This window comes from Calonectris borealis, chromosome 2 (genome assembly GCF_964195595.1).
Source record: "Calonectris borealis chromosome 2, bCalBor7.hap1.2, whole genome shotgun sequence".
NCBI lineage: Eukaryota > Metazoa > Chordata > Aves > Procellariiformes > Procellariidae > Calonectris > Calonectris borealis.
Window position 1 is genome coordinate 171540973 of NC_134313.1, and position 12307 is coordinate 171553279.

Sequence of the window (12307 nt, forward strand, 5' to 3'; positions counted from 1 at the left end):
ATGGACTACTGTACGTGCAGTTTGTTTAAATGTTCCCTAACCTTGTCTTCCTCCACTGAGGGCAAGTCTTCCTTGCTCCAGACTTTCTTACTGGTCTCAGGAGCCTGGGATTCCTGATGGCTCATCTTGTCAGTAAAGAAGGGGGCAAAGATGGCATTCAGTACTTCAACCTTTTCTATGTTCTTTCTCAGCAAGTCCCCTTCTCCATTCAGCAGCAAGCCCACATTTTCCCATGTCTTTCTTTTCCTGCTGATGTACTTGTAAAAGCTTTTCTCTCTGCCCTTCGTGTTCCTCGCCAGATTCAGCTCCAGGTGGGCTTTTGTTATCCTAATCACATGCCTGCGTGCTGCGCAGAGGACAGTATTCCTCTGGGTCACCTGTCCCTGCTTCCGCCTCTTGTATGCTTCCTTGTAATGTTTGAGCTCAGTCAGGAGCTCCTTGGTCATGCATGCAGGCCTCCTGCGGCTTTTGCTTCATTTCCTGCCTGTTGGGATGAACCAGTCTTGAATTTGTAGGAGGTGATCTTTGAAAATCAAACAGTTTTCCTGGAATCGTCTTCTTTCTGAGGCCATAACTCATAGGATTCTTCCAAGCAGATCCCTAAACAGGCCAAAGTCTGCTCTTCTGAAGTCTAGGGCTGTGATCCTGTTTTCTGCTCTGCTCCATCCTCTCATGTTCCTGAATTCCTCCATCTCATGATCCAGCCAAGGCTGCCCCGACTTTCACATTCCTGACGAGTTCTTCCTTGTTTATAACAATCAGGTCCAGCAGAGCACCTCCCCTTGTCTGCTCCTCAGTCTCCTGTGCTAGGAATTCATCTTCAGTGTGCCCCAGGAGCCTCCTGGATTGCTTGTGCCCTGCTCTGTTATCCCTTCAGATACTGGGGTGGTTGAAGTCTTCCATGAGGACGCCAGCCTGCGAACATGAGGATTTTTCCTGCTGTCTGAGGTCTCATCTACTTCTTCCTCAGCGGGTGGTCTGTAGCAGACACACACCACAATGCTACCCGTGTTGGTCTGCCTGCTAATTCTGAGGCCTAAGCTCTCAGCGGATTCACCGTTCATCCCAAGGTGGAGCTCCGTGCACTCCAGCTGCCGCCTTGGCTAAAGGGCAACTCCTCCTCCTCGCCTCCCCAGCGTGCCCTTCCTAAAGAGCCTGTATCCATCCATTGCAGCACTCCAGTCATGCCAGTTGTCAGCTACCTTAGAATTCAGTAGAATTCCCCTTCAGGGAAAGGCAACAGGGAGAGCGGCACTAACAGCGTGTAGATGATCGTACAGCTTTCCGTGAGAAGAGAGAGGTGGTCTGTTAGTCTAGGAGCAGATACTGCACTGTTGCTATAGGAATCAAGAAAATACGTCACATCTTTGTAAGTCTTAAGAGAGTGTCTTCTGTCCTCCAGCCAAAAGCAAATGACTGAAAGAGCATTTGACTGATTCCTGCTCTCTCGCATGCTTTGCTGCAGGAAGGATCCTAACCGTTTTTTTTGGGGAGACTGCAACAGACTCAGAAGCTGAAAGACTATTAACTATTTTAGTTATATGTGGTCCATTCTTCACCAGCTGCCAGACAGAACAGTCATTTTCTGAAGGTATTCTTCAGGGCTTTGTCTGGTTTGAAATGTCAGAGAACTCTGTCCCGTAACCATGCGGGAGGGTTCACAGCATTGGTCCTTTGATAGATAATGGACTTAAGTTATAAAGGGGTAAATAGGGAAGAACAATGCTAAGCCTTAAAATAAGGCCATAACAAGGAGAGAGGTGTAGGCTTGCAACCGATTCTTGATTAAATTATTTCTCATGAGGAATTGTGATTGTTGACTTGCAGCACTGTGGAAGAGGCAAGGCATCCTGGAGTTAAGTGGCATGATAAATGCATGGCAAAGCTGTCGTCGGGTGAGGTACAATAAAATGGATAAGACAGAGGGATGCAGAAGAAGTGGGCACTTTCTTACTCTTTTATTTGGCATTTTAGGCAGTTTCAGAGCAAATTTTTGCCAGCAGCATTCCAAGTGGATTTAATCAGAGTAAAAGTATTTGCCAAGTTCAGAAAAGACGGAATTGCAGTGGTGAGATATGCAATGGCAAGAGTTTGACTGGGGAAAGGAAGGATTGACTCAAATAGCAGAAGGAGGTGGAGAAACTGAGAAAACCAAAATGGGTAACTGTTAAGACAAAATCAGTTAAGTGGAAGAGTTGTTATAGATCAGATGCACTAGGAAAGGAATCAGTTATGTTATAGACAAAAGAAGCTTTTCCCAAGAGCAGAAATATGACAAGCTTTTTTGTGTTGGAATTTTTTTCCCCCAATATTCTGCTCCGCATATTTCTTATGGTTGGAATATTAGTGATTGACCTTCCACTATATAAACTTTACACTATTTTTTAAAGTTTGTTTTATGCTTGTTTAGACAAGGTAAATATCCTACTCCAGGTTAATATCCAAGATCTTGGATAACCAAGGGAATTTAAAGAAATAATTTTCTAATTTTCTTGGTATCTCGGGCTTATAACTAACAATTTAAAAAACCTTTCTCTTTATAACCTTAGCAGAGATTTATGTCTTACTGTTTGCCATCATATTTATAAATAACATTCAGTGTTGCTGCATCATATGTACACGTACTAGCTTGGTTGTAGCATCTGAGTGCTAGGGAATCTCTTTGAAGAATGAAGCATACTTATTTCCCAAGAGAGAACAGGGTAGTCAAAATCCCCCGCAAGTACGTTGTTTCTATGGTTTCAAGTTGCAGGCTGGGTATAAATTGATCAGAAGACAGGTGCCAAGGATGGGGTGCACAGAGCAGGAATTCATAGGATCACAGAATGGTTCGGGTTGGAAGGGACCTTGAAGATCACCTAGTTCCAACCCCTCTGCCATGGGCAGGGACACCTTCCACTCGCCCAGGTTGCTCAGAGCCCCGTCCAGCCTGGCCTTGAACACTTCCAGGGACGGGGCATCCACAACTTCTCTGGGCAGAAATGGCTCTTCAAAATAAGCGCAGCTAGGCAGCTGGTGTGCCAAGTTCACTGCCTGTCAGGATGACTAGTGCTCTCCCTGTTCCATTGCACTCTATTTCCATCTGTTAACTTAATTTGTAAACTGTAAAAGCCAGAGACTACGTTGTTTTTATCTGTACCTCCTAGTACTCTGAGGCCCTAGAAACAACCGACTACCAAGAATGGGAAGAATTGTAAAATCTGACAGATAATATGACATAGGGTACAACACATAACTCTTCTCCCTCTCTCAGCTCACATCCACACACAAACCAACCCTTCTGCTGTTTGAGTTTTACCGCTGTAAATTCTGTTTATTTTGCAAAGCGCTGAATGCCATAATGATTCAACTTACGTTTTTTCTATCTCTGTTTCTTCTACATACGTTTGGAAGCCCATTTAACAAGTAACTTGTGCCACCATTTACGTGCCTTGTCATTTAGACATGCTTTTTTCCTGGGAGCATGTGCAGCGTGTTACTGTGCACACGTTAGGACTTCACGACCCCATTGCCAAGTGCAGTTCGTTGCTCTAAGCTGTAATCTGCCAGCCTGCTGTGCCTCTGCCGTGGCGAGAGAGACGAGGAGACAAACCACTGAGTTGTGCTGGAGCCAGACGTTTTCCACTTCTGCAACACTCAGTTGCTCAAAAAGAGCCTCAGTTGAAAGCCTATTGTCCAGCTGAAGCCCGAGTACTGTAATCGTGTCTCTGTGTCGTAAGTTGCTGTGCCTGGCATTTCGTTATTCCTGTGATTTCATACATGTATTTATGTACTAGGTGAATGGAACACCGAAAAGATTAGAAAATCATTTTACCTGCTGCTACACACATAGCGCAGTTCTTTCACCTCAGGATTTATCTCCCACCACCTGCTTGAGTTTTTCCAGCCTAAATCTTCTGTCTAACATTTTAGGCCCATTTGATTTTTTTTATCCTCTGTCCTGACTGGCTGTGAAACTTCCCCAAAATCTTCTCATTTGAGGATTTAATCTACATGTCTTTTACTTCCCTCTTTTAGATCTTTGAAGATGGTAAAACAATCTGGATATAACAACCATCCTTGGTGTCCTTAGTAGCCACTTCCCTTCCACTTGATTTTATAATTTGTTTATAACCTTTTGTTTATAACCTTTCAGTAATTTTTATTTTTCCTGGCAATTATATACAAATTATGTTCGTGTTAAGAATTTCAGGCATATAATGATGTTTTACTACATTGCATTTAAGTTACATTTGTCATTTCTCACTGGCTGCCATTTTCCAAAGTCATTGATGTTTGCTGTAATTATGTACTGTTTGAGATTAACTTTGACTTTTTTGGGGAGTAATCTGTTTGTAATTGTTGTAATTATTCTGCCAAATAAAATAATTTTAAAAGACACTTGGGCTTGTCTGGCAATGCATTTTTATTATGACTATTATTGTTGCTCACAGTTCCATTGTGCTCTAAGTCTGATGTGGTTTTGTTCACCTATTAATTGTTCTACTAGTTTAGTTGAAATGGGAGGTGGATTTATTAGACAGTCTATGCCAAGATTGTTCTGTTTTCCTTCTTTGGTTATGTGCTTTCTCCAGTCTTCTAGTGCTTTCTAAGACTGTTTCTCAGTTCTTACGTAGCTTTGCACAGTAATACATCCTTCAGTCAGTATTTACTTATTATTGATTTGCTTAAACTATAGATACTTTTCAAATGATTTTCAGTGAGAACAGGATATAATTCCTAGCATTATTAATATTAATCAAAATGGGCTTAAAAAAAATTTTTTTTCCTGATAAAGAAACAGGACATCCTGTTGGTTTTCCTATAATACAGAAGGGCAAGAATACTCTAGGCAGTTGCATTAGTCTGAACCTAAGTCCATGCAAGGCTCAAGAATGATTTTTGGAAGAGAAAATCACTGAGCACGAGGAGGACGTAGATGGTAGATGGAATAAAAAAGCAGCATAAGTTTACTAACCTACTGTCTTTCTCAGATAGCTAATTTTCTACGCAAAGGAAACAGTGTATGTTTTATTTATCTAGACTTCAGTGAAGCCTTTGATACAGTGCTATCTGATAATATAGTTGGGATTCAGAAGACAGATAATAGAAGAATTGCAAGGTAGGTAAGGAGCTCAGTAAAGAAGACACAAAAGACATGGCCGTTTCTTCAGGATTTGCCTTGGGATTGATGTAATTTAATATTTTCAGTAATGCCCATGGCACAAAAATAGGAAGCATAGTAATTAAATTTGTTGATGATGCAAAATAGATAGGTATCATTGAAGCAGAAGAGAATGAGTTATATGGAAAGAACCGGATGATTCTGAAGACTACACAAATAGAAATTAGATGATACCTGATGACAATATAGTGCATAGTCATGCACTTAGGGACTTGTAACAGGAATCGGCACTGTAAGCTGGAGTCTTACCTAACGGCAGTGGTTAAGAAGGAGAACAGCCCAGTACAGTAGTGCACTTGCAGGAGAATGTGGGGTTATCACTGTCGTAATATTGTGGCAGGCAGTTGTGAACCTCGCGAAGTTTGGTAGAGATTTCTGCTGGTGAGAGAAGTATTAATGCCACAGGAGTATATGGCCTTCTGGAGACTATAGGTGCAGTTCTGTTTGCCCTTGTTCTAGACAGGTTAGCTGGGACTGACACGGAAAAGGCTGATGGAATGATGAGAAATGGGCACTGGGTTTTAAGAGACCAAATAACAGTTTCACTTGTTTAGTCTGACAATAGGATGATGAGTGTGGGTATGACTGCTGTGTATAAATGCTTCTAAGCATAAACATTAGCCACAAAGAAGAACCATTAAGGGCAATGTTCATAAAAGAATAAGTGGGAATAGCCAGATATACTAAAAGAAGATACTCGCTCATTCAAAGAACTGAGTTTTTTAGCAGCTGTCCCATAGGAATACGAAGGTTTAAAGTGCTATGCAATAAATTTCTGCCTGAAAGGGTTACATATGACATGGTTGCTATGGATTATACAACAGTGGACTTGCTGACCCAGCGGTTCCCCCATCTGTGTTCTCTCTATTAGCGATAGCAGGTGAATCCTTTATGATGCTGTTACCAAACACATCCCAAAGCCATCGTTCTAATCACCAAGTGTCACGAAGATACTTACACTTTTTGGACTGGGGGCAGTAGATTTGGGGTAGTTGTTGATAGGTCTTTTTCTCTGTTCCCCACCAAGAATTCCTCTGTTTCCTTCACTTTTGAAAAACAGAAATCCATACTCCCAACACAATCTCCTATCTTCTCTCTTCTCCTTCCAGGACCAAAGTCTTCCTACTAACTTCTCATACTTCGCAGCTCTGCTTTGGCCCTTGGCTAGAAAATAAACAAGTACTGTGGACTGCTGCCTGTAGCACTCCGCTTCTTTGCTGAGAAGATGTGAGAAGCCATGCACAGATGTCACTGCACAAGCTGTGGAAAGTGGGTTTGGTGAGGATGGAAGAGCGGAGGCAGAGGCATAGTAGGGCTAGACAGCTTACTATGAGGTCACACAGAATTGTGCGGAGTTGGGTAAAATACAGGTATGGTTCATATCACGATAATACTGGTGACTTATTTTGCATCCTATAGTATTACGTATCTTTTTTTCCATCTTTGGGCATCCCTGCTGTTGCCTTTGATTGCTTTTAAAATAATCAGGAGGTAAGTTTGTAATTATCTCCCTACCTCTGCAGAATAACGTTTGGAACCTCTGGAGACAAACGCTTTTCTTTGCCTTCATTTATTCTTTTTTGCCTTTATTTCAAGTCGTCTTTCTTTATGCATGCTACAAATTGCTTATGGTATTTCCTCATTGCAGATAGATTTTAAAACCAGTTAGTGGAAAGGCCTAACATAAAAAAGTAGATCTATGAGCCAATGATGCAAGACAGCAGTTGAAGATACGTGAGTCAAAGAGAGAGGAAAAAGCCACAGTATAAAAGCTATATGATGCTTAGGAAGTCCCAAAGGATAACTAGCAGCAATCTGCATATGCAGATTCCTTATTCTTACATTGTTGTAGCAATCAGATGTGTATTTTTCCCAAAATAAAAAATTTAAGCAACCCTTTTTGATCAGCTTAAACTTGCTTGCAGCAGAACTGTGAAATCTGTCAGGGGAAACCACTCTGGATAGAAAAAAGCCTTATCTTTGTGTTATGAAATGCCGTAGTTTCCGTAGGGAAATAAAGCAAAAGGAACCTCTGGGAATCAGCTAAACCCTTGTCCTGCCCCAAGTCAGAATCTACACCGCCTACATCACTCTGGACAGATGCTTGTCTAGCTGGTTCTTGAAAGACCTTCAGTGATGGCAGTTCCCATCCTTGCTGGACAAGCTATCCCAGAACATCTCTACTTTTACTGATGTGCTCTTCCTTACGTATGTACTTCTTACTGATGTACTCTTCTAACGTAAATCTTCCTGGGAGAAATTTCAATCCATTATTTCTTATACTGTGTGTATGGGGAGCAGCTCTTCCCTGTATGCGCAGCAGCCTTTTGGATATCTGAAGACTGTAATTTTCTTTCTCTTTTGGGGCTTTACAGTTCTTGTCACACTTACTGTTCTCCCCTGAACCATCTTGATTTCTCCCACACATATTTTCTCTGATGCACAGAGCCCCAAACTGCAAAGGACACTCTGGTTGAGACATTAACAATTCATACCACAACAGAAGGATTACTTTGGAAGGGTTCCTCAGCAGTACTGGCAAAATTTAATTTTGCAGCCTCAGGGAAATGTTGAGCTGGTACTGCTTGTACCCTGGAGAAGCAGCAGAGACAAAATGTGGAGGAGAAAAAGAAGACTCTAGAGTGTCATCGTCACTGCTTATGCTGCCACCAAGGGGAGGAGAGAAGTGGGGCAGCATTCAGTTACCGCTCCTCTGGGGTTTTTTTGTCTGCTTATTTTGTGTTGGTGTAGTACTGTTAACTCACATTCAGTTTATGATCTATTACATCCCCAAATATTTTTTCTGGAAAAAAAAACCCAAACCCTCTTCAGCCAGTTGTTCTCCATCTTCTATTTTTCTTTCTTGATGTGGAACCTCACAATTTCTCATTGAATTATGTCCTGTTTTTTCAAACCACATCTCCAGCTTCTCAGGATTTTAATTTTAAACATCTCTCCTAGCATACCTGTACCTCCTCCAAACCATATGTTGCTAGGCAATTTAATAAGCGTGTTCTCTAGTTCATTATTCATACTGTTAATGAAAATACTGAATAATTCTGAACTCAGGAACAAGCCGTCATTTCTTTAGAATAAGCAGAGCTTCAATCTTGGGATATTTTCTGTCTGTTTTTCAGTACGTTTTCTATGCCATATTGCATCAGTTCCAAAACCGTAGAGAATATTTTAAGTTTCAGTGAACAGAGCGCTGCTGACTTAAGTGAAAATTGGATGAAAGAAACCATGCCTCTTTAAGGCAAGCAGCACCTTCATGTACTTTTTTACCTGCAGATCAAAAAATTGAAAACAGCTGCAAACATCTCCCCAAAAACAACAACTTGGTTGATATCTTTTCTAACCTGACCATCTTAGTTTAAAAATCTTAGAAGCTTGAATAATAGCACAGAAGTAAAAACAAAACACACACTTGTGGGAGAAAAGGTGGCCTCTGAGAGCGCCAAGAGGTAGGGAGGAAGGCTGTCAGCCTTTCCTTGAAATAAAGTGGGCTAGGAACATAGCATAAAGTGAGCTCGAAGTGAGCAGTGGAGGCATGAAAGGAGGCCCCGGAGCGTGCTCAGCCTCCAAGAACTAGTGAAGGAACACAGGCATTATAGAGTGAGTCCACTGACATCTTCTCGACCAGAAGTGGCTGGGAGCTGCCAGGGTACTTGTAGCAGTTGGGGAAGACCCGGGTTGAACCAGGCACTTTTTTAAAGAACACAGACATCTATTCCCTACACTGTTATGAAAAAAACACATAGGGAAAATAGAAAAAGAAACAATTTAAAGTAAAATTATATGATTTTTCTCTTAATGAAGACATTCTTGCACTGTAACCACCCTTTTGTGCAAGTGCTTGCACACTGGTTTTCCTTGACAGTATCGTGGCGAGTGGAAGAATCACAGGAAATGGGTTTCATTCTCAACTAGGTGATGTTGGGCAAGTCACTTCCACCCATTTGTACCTTATTTTCCATTTGCAAAACAAAAGAGCGGCTTCGACTGATTTCTTCTCTAAAGTACTTAGAGGACTACAATCATACTAAGTAAGAGCTGAGTTTTATTATTACATGATTTTTTTTTTGGACTTTACTCATTCAGTCTATGGCTACAGTGAGTCTGCCATTCCTTAATTTTGAAGTGGCTGACCTTGTAATTTCACGATCTTTTGAGGAAATCTCTTTATATAATGCTTCTTAAGAACATCCAGATTGAATACAATACATACTGTATGGTATTAAATTGAAATTCAGTAGCACTTCGTAATACATCCTCCTGCTCCAGAATGTAATAAAGGCAGCTATTGACGGCGATGGCAGCAACTGTAGCTTATTACTTTATCTGTGACTGATTAGAAAAATAAAAAAGCCTAAAACCTGCAAGCACGAGGCACACCCCCCCGACTGCACCGCCCGGACGAGGAGGAGAACGGGCCGGAGGGCGGAGGCGGGGCTGGCGCGGCGGGGGGTCAGCGCCGGCGGGGGCTCTGCGGCCAGCGCGGGGCCCGGCGCCGCTCGCCGCCTTCTGCGGCCGCCCGCGGCAAGGGCTGGCACGGGCCTCGCGGGACGTCCGCGGAGTGCCCGAGCCTGCTTTGTCTTCCCCCAGCCCGGGAAGCCCGGCGTCAGCGGCGCCTCGCCGGGAACGTCTCCCGGCGGGGGGCGCCGAGCCCCGCGGCCCGGCCCGGCGCTGCCCGCGGCACCGAGCTCCGTCCCCGGCGGGGGCGCGGACAGGCGGAGCCGCCCCCCGGCCCGAGCAGCGCCGCCGCCTGCCCCCTCCGCGACGCTGGCTCGCCCCCCGAGCCGCGCAGCCCCGCACCTCTCCCTGTGCACCGGCCTCCGCCGGGCGGGCTCGGCCCCGCGCCCCGGCGCGGGCGGGCTCGGCGGTCGCGGCGGCGCCCCCCGGGCGCGGCACGGAAGGGGTTAAGGCCGCGCCCGCCCGCGCGTCCGGCCGTCCCCGCCCGCGCGTCCCCCGCTAGGCCACGGCTGACCTTCACGGGAGCCGCGCCGGGCATGCGCGCCGCCGCGCTCGGGGCCCGCGGGGACCGGCCGGCGGCCTGGCCCGGCGCGGCCCGCTTCGGTTTGGCTCGGCTTGGCTCGGCCCGGCCCGGCCCGGGGTCTGCGGCACGGCCCTCCGCCCGCCCGCCCGCCCGCCAGCGGCGCGCCCGGGACCGCGGCTGGCGCACGCCCTGCCCGTGCCGGGCGCGCCGTTGCCATTCGGTGCCGACGGTGCTGGTGGAGGAGCGCGGGGGGACGCGAGGGGGGACTGCGCGCCGCGCCGCAGCCTGCAGCCGCGCCCCGCCGCCGCCGGCCCCTTCAGCTCCGCGGCGCCGTGTGCGCGGGCGGGGCAGCCCTCCCGTGCGCGGACGCGCAGGGCCCGAGCCGCGGGGCGCTCCGCGGGCCGGGCGGAGGCGGGGGTCGGAGGCCGTCACGGCTGCTCGCGGCCGTTGGCCTGAGCCGTCTCCAGCGCCGCGAGCCGTTTGTGCCATTGCGTGCAGTGGGGGTGCTCGCACGGTTCCCCTTGCGGAGTGGGGATAGGAGCACCTGCGCAGGGAGGGTTGGTGCTGCTCTGGCAAGCGCAGGAGCCCGCAGTCAGCGCGGCCGCTAAAGAAAACGCAGGTTGTCTTGCCGGGACAGGGGAAAGGGCTCACAAGGTGGGAGCCAACATTTCTGTGTGCTGCTGGGAGCTAAAAAAAAAATTGGAGATGCAGGCCCAATGCCACCGAGTCAGGCACGCTGACACATAAAATCATAAAATTATGATGACACATAGAATCATAAAATCATTTAGGTTGGAAAAGACCCTTAAGATCGAGTCCAGCCATTAACCTAACACTACCAAGTCCACCAGACACATAGCAGTTTGGTTCCAGATTACACATGCCTTTAGTTCGTCAGCTAGAACCTCAGGAATAGTTCAGGCACTGAATAAGGCCACACCGCTTTGCTTGGCATGTTCCTTCTGGGGGACTGAGAGGATGAGGGGGAACTGATAACAATGCCCACCCCCCTGAAAATTCTGTGATTCCTATGGCTATTGCCACACAGTAGTGCTTGGATTGGGGTCACCCTAAAAATCAGTGGAGGTTGTTGCCTTCGTTCCCATGTGCAAAAGGCACTATGATGTTCATGGCTTGCTCTTCGCTGCGGGCTAATGCAGTATCTCTTCTGTGCTTTTATTACTGGTTAAGGGCAGAAATTTATTTATTTGTTTCAGATCTGATTCTCTTCTGTTTGCAGTCTTGCCAGAAAATTCACAGCCCCTAGACAAGAATTTCAAGCAGAGGAATAGAATAAACCCCTCTCGTAACCTGGCAACATCTCGTCTATTGCTGTGTTAGGCAAACTGGGAAACATCAGCCGCTTGCAAGCCGCAGACACACAAGGAGCTGTCAGTAAGCAGATCGGTGCCCCAGGCCACCGCTGCCTGCTCTGCCATTATGGAGGAGCCCGCGCTGCTGCTCGCGGAATGGCCGCCGTGCTGCCAGCGTCTGGCGCTGCGCTAGCCGATGTCCGTCAGGGCCGCTGCAGCAGCAAGCGGTCGTGGAGGGGGCGGTCTGCTGCTTTCTGCCCCCTTCCCCTGGGTGGCAGGTGGGCTTCGTGTTCCCAGCAGCGTCCTGGGATGACACGCGTTGTCGTGCGGGGCTTTGTGTGGTAAGCAGCGAGCTGCTGATGTCTCACGGCAGCTGTGGTGTTAATAATTTGTCTGCGTCTGTCAATCACCTGGGGTCTCTAATGGATCCGTCACAGTGGTACCAAAGCATCCTGAGGGCGGTCACCCCGCGAGAGAGGCTGTGGGCGGCTGGGAGCGTGGAAGCAAGTCAGGCGTTGTGCCGTCGCCATGCTGCCCCCCGCCCCCTTCCTCCCTCTGTTCTCACACTCTTTCTTTCCCCTCGCTCTCGCACGCTCGCTCCCTGTTCCCAGCTCTTTGCCTCCCGCTGTTCCTCTCTCGTCCAAGGGGTTAGTTCTCAGTCTCACATGCTGGAAATGCTGCCAGTGAATGTTTCTGTGTGCTGCCTGCCAGGTCCCTGGGGAAAAGGCCTGGAAATGCAGTGCAGGAGGAGCAGTGGGAGCAAGGGAAAACCATTGTTTCTCACTGCTCGCCTGCTGCATTTTCTAATGGGAAAACACTCTCTGTGAGGTACCG

At 46.9% G+C, this 12307-nt stretch overlaps 1 protein-coding gene across 4 annotated transcripts in view; it reads left to right on the plus strand.

Moving 5' to 3' along the window:
• SMARCD3 (SWI/SNF related BAF chromatin remodeling complex subunit D3) overlaps positions 1 to 12307 on the plus strand; it is a 115539-nt gene that overhangs the window by 29566 nt on the left and 73666 nt on the right. The window lies entirely within an intron of this gene.